The sequence below is a fragment of the Bombina bombina genome, chromosome 5 (genome assembly GCF_027579735.1).
Source record: "Bombina bombina isolate aBomBom1 chromosome 5, aBomBom1.pri, whole genome shotgun sequence".
Taxonomy (NCBI): domain Eukaryota; kingdom Metazoa; phylum Chordata; class Amphibia; order Anura; family Bombinatoridae; genus Bombina; species Bombina bombina.
The window spans coordinates 1,028,641,379-1,028,656,695 of record NC_069503.1 but is presented as its reverse complement, the minus strand read 5'-3'; the positions used below and the strand labels follow the sequence as shown (position 1 = coordinate 1,028,656,695).

Here is a 15,317-nt window from a genome sequence, read left to right as displayed (position 1 = left end):
ACTGACTTGAATGATTTGTGCACAAGTTCATAGGAGCAGGGCTGTATAATCTTACCGCTTAGGAGCAAGGAGTTAGATGCGGTTTTTTAGATTAGTTGTATTCAAGGAGTTGAACACAGGAGATTGTTGCTGAGGCTTCAGAGTAGCTTTTGTGGTAGGCGCGCGCGCTCCGTTGGCGTGTGACGTCACCGCAAGATCCGGGTCTGTTGGAATTGGAGGTGTGCTCTAGGCAGATGTCTCCCAAGTATCGAGTCACTTGCAGGCAAGAATATTGAAGCAGTGAATGCTTCCTATAGAGGAAATTTATAGGAGTACTGAATGAAGTAGGAATGTGGGAAACGTGACAAGAGGTAACCATGACAGGACCCCCCCTTCAAGGATCATCTCCGAGGATCAGGCGAAGGTCGGTCAGGATGTCTACAATGAAAACGGTTAACCAAGCGAGGAGCGGAGAGGTTAGCAGCCGGTTCCCAAGAATCCTCCGAATCAGGATAACCCTTCCAGTGAACCAAATACTGCAGACGTCCCCTGAAGCGTCGAGAATCCAAGATGTCTTGAACCTCATATTCCAATGAACCATCAGGAACGAGAGGTGCAATAGGCACAGCTGGGGAATGATGTCTGAGGGATCTGTATGGTTTGAGTAATGAGACATGGAACGTGGGATGACACTTCATCGTGGCAGGTAGAGACAAAGTGACAGCGTTGGAGTTCACCACCTTTACAATGGGAAAAGGTCCAATAAAAACAGAGGTGAGTTTCTTGGAAGGGACTGGAAGATGCAAATTACGGGTGGACAACCAGACGTAGTCACCCACAGCGTAGGAAGGGGATGGCAACCTCTTCTTGTCATAGTGAAGTTTGTAACGATATTTCGCGGAGTCAATATTATCTTTAACCAAGGTAAAGGTGTCGGATATAGTGTTTAGCAATCCATTAATCACTGGGGATTGAGTTTGAGATGAGGAATCCCATTCGAAAGTAGGGTGGAATCCGTAGTTAATATAAAACGGAGTGAACTTGGTGGAGGAATGTTCGCTATTGTTAAAGGCAAATTCGGCGTAAGGAAGAAGTGTGGTCCAATTATCCTGTCTAGCTGATACAAAACATCGTAAGTACTGTTCCAACCATTGGTTTGTTCTTTCAGTCTGTCCATTGGTCTGGGGATGAAAAGAGGTACTGAGCCTTCTAGTGATATTAAGAGATCGGCAGAGAAGACTCCAGAATTTACTTGTGAATTGGCTACCCCTATCTGAAGTTATGGAATTTGGAAGTCCATGTAATTTGAAAATGTGTGTGAACATCAATGTGGCAGTTTCCGCAGCAGTAGGTAGTTTGTGGTATGGAACGAAATGTGCCATCTTGCTGAATAAATCCACAACAACCAGTATAGTGTTCTTTTTGTGTGAGAGAGGGAGATCCACTATAAAATCCAAGGCAATATGAGTCCAAGGTCGATGGGGTGTTGGTAGTGGGAGGAGATATCCAGTAGGAGCGAACTTCCCAGATTTAGTAGTAGTACAAGTCTTGCAAGTTTGGACATAGTCAGTGGTATCAGAATGTAATGAGGGCCACCAAAAAAATCTCTTGACTAGCTCTTGAGTTTTATGTATACCCAAGTGTCCTACAAGTTGAGAATCGTGTAATGTTTTTAGGACAAGAGTCCTTAGTGGAGGAGGTACATAAACTTGTTGTTGATAGTAATATAAACCATCCTGATGTTGGTTCAGGCTTTGAAGAGGTTTATGTGTGTCTGACTGTTGTTCTGTCCTGAAGAGGTCGATCTGTTCAGTTGTTAATGCCAGAAACCTATCTGCTGGAATCAAAGATGATTCAGTAGGAGGTATTTGGGGTTCTTCTAACTGTCTGGACAGGGCATCAGCCTTTTTATTCTTGTAAGATGGGCGATAGGTGATGAGATAGTTAAACCTGGATAGGAAAAGGTTCCAGCGTACTTGACGAGAACTGAGAGTACGGTTTGTCTTCAGGTATTCAAGGTTTTTGTGATCGGTATAGATAAGTATGGGTATGGGAGTTCCTTCCAGTAGATGTCTCCAATGTTCCAAAGAAGCTTTAATAGCTAATAATTCCTTATCACCTATTGGATAGTTGATCTCTGCTGGGTTTAAAAGACGTGAGAAATAGGCAACAGGATGTAATGGTTCCTTAGTAGTGATCCTCTGGGAGAGGATTGCCCCCAAGGCGAAGTTGGAAGCATCAACCTCTAGTATGTACTGAAGAGATGGATTTGGATAACGAAGAATTGGGGCAGAAGTGAAGGCAGTTTTGAGGTAGTCGAAGACAACCTGTAGCTGGTCATTCCAATGGAATTTGTTAGTATTTTTAGTTAGATTAGTTAGGGGTCTGGAGAGGTTAGCGAAATTCTTGATGAATTTCCTGTAGAAATTTGCGAACCCCATAAACCTCTGGATGTCCTTTTTACACTTAGGAACAGGCCAATCTTGTACTGCTGTTATTTTATCAGACTCCATCTCAATACCTTTGGGGGTTATGGTGTAACCCAGGAATTTAATCTCTTGAGTGTGGAAGGTACATTTTTCCAGTTTGACATATAATGAGTGATCTCGTAGACGAGTCAAGACCAGGGTAACATGTTTTATATGTTCCTGAAGGTCTGAGGAGTAAATGAGGATGTCGTCTAAGTAAATGACCATAAACAAATCTAGGTAATCTTTGAAGATGTCGTTTATAAAATACTGGAAGGTTGCAGGAGCGTTACATAAGCCAAAAGGCATAACTGTGTATTCAAACAAGCCATATCTTGTTCTGAAAGCTGTCAACCATTCGTGGCCTTGTTTAATGCGTACTAAATTATAGGCTCCTCTGAGGTCCAGTTTAGTGTAATACATGGCACCCCTTAATCTGTCAATTAATTGAGGTATGAGAGGTAGAGGATACCGTTTTTTTATAGTGCGTTTATTTAGTTCCCTATAGTCTATGATGGGTCTTAATGACTGATCTTTGTTTTTTACAAAGAAAATCCCAGCACCAGCAGGGGAAGTGGAGTGGCGAATAAAGCCCTTCTGAAGATTTTCCTTCAGGTAAGATCTTAGGTGTTCTAGTTCGGGTTCGGATAATGGGAAGACATGTCCATAAGGGATGTCAGCGCCAGGATATAGTTCAATTGTTCAATTGTAAGTCGTAGATCCTATGAGGAGGTAGATGATTTGACTCTTTCTTATCGAAAACATCAGAGAATGAGGCGTATTCGATGGGAATTTGATTAGAAATATCCAGGAGTAGATGTTCCTGATGGAGACAGGTGTTTATACAATATTGAGAGGAAAAGTTGACCTGTGAAGTGGACCAAGTTATGGTAGGGTCATGTTGTTTGAACCAAGTAATGCCAAAAATGATAGGAAACATTGGAGATGGTATTACATCGAAGGTGAGAAACTCAGTGTGTAAGGACTGTGTAGTAATGCGAAGAGGTATTGTGTGATATTTTATAGGCCCTGAGGTAATCTCATTGCCATCAACAAAACGGAGGAGACTGGGTGTGTTTTTTGTTATAAGTGGTATTTTATTATACACTGCAAACTGGTGATCAATATAATTGTGACTTGCTCCGGAATCTAGAATTGCTTCAGACTGGAGTCTGTGGTGTTCCCACTGTAAGAGAATAGGGAGGGTGCAGTGGTTAGAGCGGTGTTGTTTAGAAGATAAACAGAAATGTGTGGCTCTTTGCTTACCCTTCCTGCGTAGGAGTTGTGCACAGTCCTTCACTGTATGATCCAAACCGCCACAGTACATGCATAGGTCCAATGTTTTCCTTCTTAACTTTTCCTGTGGTGTAAGAGGTCCGCGGATGAACCCTATTTCCATAGGAGTCTCTGCAGCCCTAGATGGTGGCTTTTGTGAAGGAATGTTGGATGCAAGTGGTGATGGAAATTTTGTAATGGTTTCATGATGTATCTTTTCAGTACGTCTCTCCCTGATACGTCTATCTAGTGTGATGCAACTATCTATGAGTTTGTCCAAGGATTCAGGAAGTGGTTGTCTGGCTAGTTCATCCTTGAGGGATTCGGAAAGACCAAGCCGAAACTGATTTCTCAAGGAGAGATCATTCCATTGAGTATCAGCTGACCACTTCTTGAATTCTGCAATGTAGTCCTCCACTGGCCTTTTATTCTGGCGCAGGGACCTCATTGCAGTCTCAGCAGATAACTGCTTGTAGGGGTCATCATACAGTTGGCCCATTGCTTTGAAGAATTGATCCAATGAGTACAAAATGGGATCATTAATCTCAAAAAAGAGGTTTGCCCAGATGCGCGGCTCTCCGCGCAGGTATGAAATTGTTGTGAGTACCTTTAAGTGGTCATTAGTATAAGTTTTTGACTTTAACTGAAAATAAAGAAAACAGGAATTTCTAAACTCCCTGAACTCACTTCTTATACCACTAAAAGGTTGTGGTGGGTTTGGCTGGGGTTCAGAAGTAGTGTGAATTGCTTTCAAAGTGTCAAATTTCTCATCAATATATAACTTTAATGTTTTGTTTTCAGTTTGCAAGGCAGTAAGGCCTTTTGAAAGATTATCAACTGTTGTTGTGAGTGTGTCAATATGGGCTACTAGGGCTGCTGGGTCCATTTTAGGCTTCAATATTATTGTCAGGATTTATTGGAATTTTAAATCTCCTGCAAGCAGAAATTTGGTAGGATTAAGTATAAGGACCACAACTGCAGCAATATTAGTGTTGGGAAGTGTATGCCTGATATAAAAGAAAAAGGTATGGCAGCAGGGGTTTTTATCATGCAACACACATCCCTTTAATATGTGGCTGAAAGGAAAATAGCTGCGATTTGTGGCGTTTAAGCTCAACACAGTATTTAACCTATCTGCCTTAGTAAATACTTTAGACTGATTCTAAGCATAATTGTAAGTGTGGTTAGCTTAGAATAAGGTAGAAGTGATACTTGATCAAATTAGTAATAGTTATCTAAACAATGAATTAAATTAACACTTAGCAATGTAATAAGGTGAGAAGTGAATCTTAATAAAGTAAGGATTTGTAGTGAGACTGACTTGAATGATTTGTGCACAAGTTCATAGGAGCAGGGCTGTATAATCTTACCGCTTAGGAGCAAGGAGTTAGATGCGGTTTTTTAGATTAGTTGTATTCAAGGAGTTGAACACAGGAGATTGTTGCTGAGGCTTCAGAGTAGCTTTTGTGGTAGGCGCGCGCGCTCCGTTGGCGTGTGACGTCACCGCAAGATCCGGGTCTGTTGGAATTGGAGGTGTGCTCTAGGCAGATGTCTCCCAAGTATCGAGTCACTTGCAGGCAAGAATATTGAAGCAGTGAATGCTTCCTATAGAGGAAATTTATAGGAGTACTGAATGAAGTAGGAATGTGGGAAACGTGACAAGAGGTAACCATGACAGGTAGAATAACATGAACATGGATTGGGTTTCTTTTCAATTCTATTCTTTGTCCCAAAGAAGAAAGGTTTTTCAGTCAAATCTTATATCTGAAGACTTTATAATGTTTTGTTAAGAGTCTCAACTTTCAAATTGGCGATTATAAGGACTATTATGCTTTTTTTTTTTGTTCAGCATGGTCATTTCATGTCTACTTCATTTTACAGGATGTTTATCCTCCTATTTTATTTCATTCAGACCACTTTGTGGTTTCTGAGATTCTCTTTTTTAGATAAGCTTTACCAATTTTTTGATTTTTCATTTGGCCTAGCGACAGCTTTATGACTCTTTTCAAAGATTCTGGGTGCCCTTCTTTCTGTAATAAGACAGTAGAGTATTGTGTTGTTTCCTTATTTGGATGGTATCTTGGTATTAGCTTAATCTTTTCTTTTATTGGAATCTCTCATGAATGAACTAGTTTTGTTTCTTCAAGACATGGTTAGAGGTTTTAATTTACCTAAGAGTTTCGTGATTCCTCAGACAAGGGTCACCTCTTTTGGGTTTCTAGATGGATTCTGTGTTCATGACTTTTGTCTGTATTGGACAAAAGCCAATTGTAATTGGTGTTAGCCTGTCTAACTTACAGTGTAGAACATTCCTTTCAGTGGCTATGTGCATGGAAGTTTTAGGTCTCATAACTGTAGCATCGGGCGTGGTTCCCTTTGCTTGTTTTTCATCTGAGACCTCTTTTGCTTTGCCTACTGAATCAATGGTGCAGGGATTGTTTTCAGATGTCACAGTTGATATTCCAAAATCCTAACACTCAACTCTCTGTTTTGGTGATAAGACCATCATCGTTTTATTCAGGGGGCCTCTTTTGTTCGCTCTTCCTGGACTGTATTCTTAATGGATGCAAGTCTTACAGGTTGCTGTGTGAGGGTCTCTGACAGCACATGGGGTTTGAAAACTTCAAGAGGAGAGGTTTCCAATCAATATTTTAGAACTCTGTGCTATTTTCAGAGCTCTTTCAGGCTTGGCTTTTTTTAGGAGAGAACTTTTCATTTTATTTTCAGGCAGACAATATCAAAACTGTGGCATATGTCAATCATCAAATAGGGACTCACAGTTCCTTAGCAATTAAGAAGCATCTTGAATACATCTCCTGTCTAATGTCTACAATTTATATCACAGGTTTAGACATTTGGGAGCTGGATTATATCAGCCGCCACTCCTTACTTCTGGGAGAGTGGTATATCTATACAGATATGTTTTCTCAATTTCCCAGGTTCCTTTTCAGGTCCAGGGATTCTCAGGCGGAAATGGTGGATGCATTAGCAGTGTCTTGGTTTTGCATCCTGACTACATCTTTCCGCCTCTGTTTTTTTCTTCCAAGGGTGATTTCCAAGATCATATTGGAACAGTCTTGCATGTGTTTCTGAAAGCATTAGCATGGCCTCACAGGTTTGGTATGTGTATCTTGTTCGGATGTCCAGTTGCAATCCTTGGCCGCTTTCTCTTGGCCAGCCTTTTGTTTTAGGGTCTCAAATTACTAATTTGAAAGTATGGAAATTGATTAGTGTTTAGTCATAAAGGTTTGTGTGTGTGTATGTGGCTTATACTGCTTCATTTGTTAATCATACCACTGTCCACTGTTAGAATGACTGTCCAAGAAAACATGACAATGTTGTGTGTCATAAGACCTAATAACTGGCTAGTGGCTACTATTTAATCACATCACAGACAGCACATTTTTATTTTAACTATTTTGTGGTTTGTATTTTTATGCTCCAAGAGTATATTGGACATTGAGAAACATGTACATTAAGATTCTGTAGTGTTAAATAAACTTTAGAATGCAAAATGAAGCTGTTATAGTCATTTATAAGAAAATCGCGATTAAATCGCAATTGCGGTTTTTTTTTCTCCAAAAAAATTGCGTTTTTTTTTTTTTTTTGCCCATATCGCATAGCCCTAATTTACACACACATATATTTACACATACATACATACTTATTTACATACACACACATACATACATGCCTATTTACATATACATACACATATTTACTCACACATGCATATAATATATGTGCAAAAAAATATTTAATACTGGTCATAGCAGTGCTGACATATAAGATATTTGTAATCCAAAATAAATCTGAGAAAAGCCAGATGACTGGCAGTTGGTTTAGAAACAAACTAAAAGAACTGTCCAGAGCATGATCATTTGAAACTCACTTTTTATGCTGCCACATGTCAGGAGAACACACACTTGTCTTCCCTCTGTGCAGGAGGATCCTGTATCTTGTCTTCAGATGTAGTGGGCTGGAGCTCTGCACCCCGGGCGTTACTATGGTAACAAACAGCAACTAGCTGGGTTAGTTAGGGGAGGGCTATTCACACACAATACAGACCCTGTTAGTCTGTAATGGAGGATGCTGCATGAGTGAAGAAGGCCACTGACCGTCTTATGGGGCTAGGTTAAAATGCAAAAGGCAACAGGTCCCAGTACAGTAAAAAAAAAAAGAAAACCTGTGTGCAGCTATTTAAAAATGTCTTAGTTTGTGTCTGAGTCCTAACAAATGCAAACACATTGGAGCATTGTGTAACTTCAAGCTGTGTGGCCGGGACAGCACTCCGATTCCTGTCTGTCCCACTTAAACCGGGACAGTTGGGAGGTCAGCCTTTTTATTTACATAATATTCCTACTTAAAGGGATTGTCTAGTGAAAATTAAACTTTCATGATTCAAAAAGAGCATTCGATTTTAAGCAACTTTCTAAATTATTACTAATATCAAATTTCCTTCGTTCTCTCTGTATCTTTATTTGAAAAAGCAAGAAGTTAAGCTTAGGAGCAGACCCATTTTTGGTCTTTTAAAGGGACATAAAACAAGTTTGGATAGAGAAAAAATAATATAATATGTACTTTAATTACTTTTAACTGCAAATTTATACTGCATTTCCTTCTATGGCTGTAGCTATAGCCACCTTTTGTTTTGGTAAAATGTAGAAGTGAATAGGTATTATCTGCTGGAGCATGCCTCGAAGCCATGAACTCAGTTGAAATACAATACTTCTGTCTAAACACTGATAAGGGTGTGGGGTTAGCTGCTCCAGACAGCACAGCTTTGTTACTAATTTTCCTTATTTTTGAAAATACTTGCCAGCAATTTTTAAACAATTTTTTTTTTTTTAGCAAACTATTTTTACTTAATTAGCCATTTTAGGATATGCACATATATCAACCTGTTTTATGGCACTTTAAGATGGCTAATGATTTTGTTTGTGATGCGGTTTTTGATATCACTAAAATTGATGTCAAGAATATTTCCATTGCTTTTTTATAAAGGCAATCTAAGCTTCATGGCTTAAATCTTGGTTAACTGGTATGGTCTCTAAGAATAGGCTATTATCTGTCCCTTTTTGAAGAGAAGATGCTTTTTGGATCAGAATTCTATTATAACTTTCACTGGGGGAAAGCAGATTTTTTTACCTCAGGAAAAGAAATTTAAGGCAAACAAACCAATTGTTTTTTTTCCGTAATCTCCCTTAGAGACAAGAAGTCTGAATCCTCCAAGCCCATGGAAGCCAGGATCTTCTTGATCTAAGAACAAACAGACCAAAAGTCAAATTCCAATCAGAAATCTGCATTAAGGGGCTGCCCCCTGTCCAGAAGATCTTCTGGTAGGGGACAGATTGATTTGGTTTCAGAAAGCCTGATCAGTTCAGGATCACTGGGTTCTCAATATAATATCCCAGGTTATCGAATAGGCTTTCGCATCATACCTCACTGAGAGCGGTTTTCATCTGTCTCACGTTCAGAAATGCCCAGTAAAAGGTATCTCTCACATTCTGTCTTGGGCAGAGGAAAACTACTGCACCCCATCAGCCTTTCACATTCCAGGAGTGAACATTTGGAGAGCAGATTACCCATATCATCAGTCCGTCGATCCAGGAGAAAAGTCTCTTCATCAGGACTTGTTCGATCAAATAATCCTGAGGTGGAGTCTTCCATAAATAGATCTTAAGGCATCCAACTTGAACCGAAAACTTCCAGTTAGATGCTCTAGTCTGTCTTTGGAACTTTCACCTGGTCTATCTATTTCCTCTGTTTGTTCATTCTTCTTCCAAGAGTCATTTCCAGAATCAAACAGGAATTGACTTCAGTAATTCTCATAGCTCCTGCGTGGACCCGCAGAATTTGGTATGCGGGCTGTCAGGGTATATTGATATTTAATTTCTAGCGCTGCAGAATCTGTTGGCGCTCTACAAATAAATAATAATATATATATATATATATATGTATATATATATATATATATGTATATAACATGCTTGGACCATTGCTAAATTCTAATCCATTTATCAAGATTCTGAAGTTAGACTCAGAAATCAAACCCCCCTCTCTATACCCAAATACACAACTCAGAGGTCAAAGAGAAGACAATTGTTTCAAATGAAATGAGACCACTTCAAAGGAAATCCATATAAAGACCTTCCTGCCTAAGATGTGGAATAAAATTACAGGATGCCCCTATGGACCACAGCCTAGATGTCTGCAGTGTGGGAGAGATTTCAGGAATGGACAGAAAATTTCAATATCTATCATCTAAGTGTTAATTATCCTATGCTGAGTTCAAATACACAAAGCTCAGTCTGACGTCTCTATGGAAAATAGCAGGAGAAGAAACTTAAAGGGACAGTCAAGTAAAAAAAAAGCTTTCATGATTTAAATAGGGCATGTAATTCTAAACAACTTTCCAATTTACTTTTATTACCAATTTTGCTTTGTTCTTTTGGTATTCTTAATTAAAAGCTAAATCTAGGCGGTATATATGCTAATTTCTTAGACCTTGAAGGCCACCTCTAATCTGAAAGCATTTTGACATTTTTTCACCACTAGAGGGCATTAGTTCATGTGTTTCATATAAATAACATTGGGCTCAGGCATGTGAAGCTCCTAGGAGCAAGCACTGATTGGCTAAAAATGCAAGTCTGTCAAAAGAACTGAAATAAATGGGCAGTTTGCAGAGCCATAGATACAAGGTAATCACAGAGGTAAAAAGTATATTATTATTACTTTGTTGGTTATGCAAAATTGGGGAATGGGTAATAAAGGGATTATCTGCCTTTTAAAACAACAAAAATTGTGGTGTTTACTGTCCCTTTAAGTATATTTAACCCTGTGTAAGCTAGAATCTATATAAGAATTTAAATCTTAAAACTTAAATATATTGTATATATTGTTTAGATAAATTTTTAAATATTTCATTTGTTATATATATATATATATATATATATAACATTTTCTGACCGTTTGGGACCAAGACTATTTTCATATTTCTGCGGTGTTTGTGTTTAGCTGTAATTTTCCTCTTACTCATTTACTGTACCCAAACATATTATATAAAGATACCATTATTTTTATCATATCTTATAATTTACTAAAATATGATGAAAAAAAAATGAAAAAAACACATTTTTTTTCTAACTGTGACCCCCAAAATCTGTTACATATCTACAACCACCATAAAACACCCATGCTAAATAGTTTCTAAATTTTCTCCTGAATTTAGAAATTCCCAATGTTTGTTCTTTGCTTTTTTTGCAAGTTATGGGGCAATAAATACAAGTAGCACTTTGCTATTTCCAAACCATTTTTCTCTTGCAAGGTGTATCCAGTCCATGGCTTCATCCTTTACTTGTGGGATATTCTCATTTCCTACAGGAAGTGGCAAAGAGAGCACACAGCAGAGCTGTCCATATAGCTCCCGCTCTAGCTCCGCCCCCCAGTCATTCTCTTTGCCGGCTCTGACAGCAGGGCCACTCTGCGGGAGGGTAAAGTGAATGTGGTGTTAGATTTGTAATTTTATATCTTCAATCAAGAGTTTGTTATTTTTAAATGGTACCGGTTTGTACTATTTACTCTGTAGCAGAAATGTGATGAAGATTTCTGCTGAGAGGAAAATGATTTTAGCATGTTGTAACTAAAATCCATTGCTGTTCCCACACAGGACTGAGGAGTACCAGAAAACTTCATTTGGGGGGAACAGTTTGCAGGCTAAACTGCTATAAGGTATGTTCAGTCATCTTTTTCTAGTCAAGACCCAGTAATGCTAGAAGACTGACAAGAATCCCCATGTGGGGAAGGTAAGCCATGTTCTGAGACTCAGTATAGAAGGAAGGCTTACTTAACAGGGCTCAATAGGCTGGTGGACACTGTTACAGGGCAATCGGTTATTTAATAAGGAAAAAATAATCATTATAGACGTTTTTATGCACTTTGGTGTGTTACTTGGGGTTATCCTCCACATGGCATATGTTTAGACACCTATTTGGGGTTTTGAAGGCCCCATAACTCCGGAGTGGAGAGGGAGGGGGCCTAAATTTCGCGCCTCAGTTGCGCAGTTGATATTGCAGACAGCTTCATGCAGCTTCACGTGGAAGGTCCAAAGACTACTTGAGGACTTCATAGAGGCTTATTTTCCACCAAACTCATCCCCAGGGGCAGGTAGGGCCACAGCAGTTAGCTGTGGCAAGGTGCTGTAGTTTACTAACCGGTGGTCAGCTTTAGGTTGCTCCGGTTTGGGCATTAAGGGGTTAATCGAGTTGAAATTCGCTGTGCAATCATTTTAAAGCATTAAGCTCATGTGGTAAAATTTTCAGAGAGATTGGATTTTTCACGGTTTGGTAAAATTGTGTGCGCTTTTTATTTCTTAAAGGCACAGTACCGTTTTTTTTCAAATTGTAAATTTTATTGAATTAAATGTTTCTAAGCCTGCTTGTGAACAATACTAGTCTGTTAAACATGTCTGACACTAAAGAGAGACCTTGCTCTATGTGTTTGGAAGCCATGGTGGAACCCCCTCTAAAATTGTGTTACAAGTGCACTAATGTGTCTATACACTTTAAAGATCATATTGTGTCACTTAAAAATGTAGCCCTAGATGATTCTCTGGCGGAAGGTAACGAGGATAGCCCGCCTTCCTCTCCCCATGTGTCGCCACCAGTTACGCCCTCGCAAGCGATGCCTAAGTACCTCTAGTGCATTGGCCCCTATTACATTACAACAATTAGCGACAGTCATGGATAATTCCCTTGCAACATTTCTATCCAAACTGCCAGTTTTTCCTACAAAGCATTATAGCTCTGTTTTAAGAACAGATTATGAGCAGTCAGAAGCTTTGGGAGGTTTATCTGATGTACCCTCACAACACTCTGAAGGGGCAGTGAGGGATGTGATGTCTGAAGGAGAAATCACGAGTTCATTTTCGCGGTTTAGGGGCTTCGTCGCCATGGGAGTTACCTTGTTGCAGGGATCGGCTGGGTCAAGACCTTTTGCGCCATGGGATCTTATTCCTCTGAGGCGTTTTTTGCTAGAGGTCTCTTGGTCTTAGCCGAGAGACGGTTTCTTTCTGAAAGGATTCGGTCTTTTCTTTCAGCGCGTAGCTGGTCCCTTGTCATCTATCATAAGTGTGAAGGTCCGCCCTTTGTCAGGTGGAGCTAGATCGTCTTGGCTCTCTATTTATTTTCCGGGGATTTTCCTTATTTTCCTCCAGGATGATTTGGGGAAGGGCCTTCCTAGCTAGCTACTTGTTCGAGCAATCTTCTTTTTTTATTTTTTTTTATTTTTATTGAGATGACCAGAATGACAACAAAGGTACATAGGCAGAAATATAATGAAAAGAGTATATGGCTATGTATATGCTGTTAAAGTCCATAAGATTACATAACGCCATAGCTTAAAACAACCAGAATTGTCAATTCCATCAGAAATCACATATAAAGGAGAAAGTATAAACCTGAGGTCGAAATTGCAAATTTTAACAAGCTTTCTCGTAGTGCTAAACAGTTTTACATTTAATATAAGACATATAGTAATACAAGCGAATGCAAGGGTATGCACCTTAACTGAGACAAAGGATTGCAGGTCTCCGTAATTAGTAAGCAAGGAAAATGGGAAGGGAAGGAGGAGTGAGAGAGGAGAGAAAAAAAAACAAAAAAAACCAGTAGACAAAGTTACTTACGAATATAGTACTTAAACTATATTTCTCCAACATAGGTGTGTCCGGTCCACGGCGTCATCCTTACTTGTGGGATATTCTCTTCCCCAACAGGAAATGGCAAAGAGCCCAGCAAAGCTGGTCACATGATCCCTCCTAGGCTCCGCCTTCCCCAGTCATTCTCTTTGCCGTTGTACAGGCAACATCTCCACGGAGATGGCTTAGAGTTTTTTAGTGTTTAACTGTAGTTTTTATTATTCAATCAAGAGTTTGTTATTTTAAAATTGTGCTGGTATGTACTATTTACTCTGAAACAGAAAAGAGATGAAGATTTCTGTTTGTAAGAGGAAAATGATTTTAGCAACCGTTACTAAAATCGATGGCTGTTCCACACAGGACTGTTGAGAGGAATTAACTTCAGTTGGGGGAACAGTGAGCAGACTTTTGCTGCTTGAGGTATGACACATTCTAACAAGACGATGTAATGCTGGAAGCTGTCATTTTCCCTATGGGATCCGGTAAGCCATTTTTATTACAGAAAGAAAAAAAGGGCTTCACAAGGGCTTTTTAAGACTGTAGACATTTTCTGGGCTAAATCGATTTATATATAAACATATTTTATACTCCATAGCCTTGAGGAATTATTTTAATCTTGGGAATTTTGTAAAATAACCGGCAGGCACTGTATTGGACACCTTATTCTCTAGGGGCTTTCCCTAATCATAGGCAGAGTCTCATTTTCGCGCCTGTATTGCGCACTTGTTTTTGAGAAGCATGACATGCAGATGCATGTGTGAGGAGCTCTGATACATAGAAAAGACTTTCTGAAGGCGTCATTTGGTATCGTATTCCCCTTTGGGCTTGGTTGGGTCTCAGCAAAGCAGATACCAGGGACTGTAAAGGGGTTAAATATAAAAACGGCTCCGGTTCCGTTATTTTAAGGGTTAAAGCTTCCAAATTTGGTGTGCAATACTTTTAAGGCTTTAAGACACTGTGGTGAAATTTTGGTGAATTTTGAACAATTCCTTCATACTTTTTCGCAATTGCAGTAATAAAGTGTGTTCAGTTTAAAATTTAAAGTGACAGTAACGGTTTATTTTAAAACGTTTTTTGTACTTTGTTATCAAGTTTTTGCCTGTTTAACATGTCTGAACTACCAGATAGACTGTGTTCTGAATGTGGGGAAGCCAAGGTTCCTTCTCGTTTAAATAGATGTGATTTATGTGACACAAAATTTAGAGAAAATGATGCCCAAGATGATTCCTCAAGTGAGGGGAGTAAGCATGGTACTGCATCATCCCCTCCTTCGTCTACACCAGTCTTGCCCACACAGGAGGCCCCTAGTACATCTAGCGCGCCAATACTCCTTACTATGCAACAATTAACGGCTGTAATGGATAATTCTATCAAAAACATTTTAGCCAAAATGCCCACTTATCAGCGAAAGCGCGACTGCTCTGTTTTAGAAAATACTGAAGAGCATGAGGACGCTGATGATATTGGTTCTGAAGGGCCCCTACACCAGTCTGAGGGGTCCAGGGAGGTTTTGTCTGAGGGAGAAATTTCAGATTCAGGGAAAATTTCTCAACAAGCTGAACCTGATGTGATTACATTTAAATTTAAATTGGAACATCTCCGCGCTTTGCTTAAGGAGGTGTTATCCACTCTGGATGATTGTGAGAATTTGATCATTCCAGAGAAACTATGTAAAATGGACAAGTTCCTAGAGGTCCCGGGGCCCCCCGAAGCTTTTCCTATACCCAAGCGGGTGGCGGACATTGTAAATAAAGAATGGGAAAGACCCGGTATACCTTTCGTCCCTCCCCCCATATTTAAAAAATTGTTTCCTATGGTCGACCCCAGAAAGGACTTATGGCAGACAGTCCCCAAGGTCGAGGGGGCGGTTTCTACTCTAAACAAACGCACCACTATACCCA

The 15,317-nt window shown here is 39.5% G+C and overlaps 1 protein-coding gene across 1 annotated transcript in view; it reads left to right on the top strand.

The window, feature by feature from the left end:
• The window catches only part of NUDCD1 (NudC domain containing 1), a 637,137-nt gene that overhangs the window by 114,858 nt on the left and 506,962 nt on the right, over nucleotides 1–15,317 (top strand). The gene's annotated exons all lie outside the window — the stretch shown is intronic.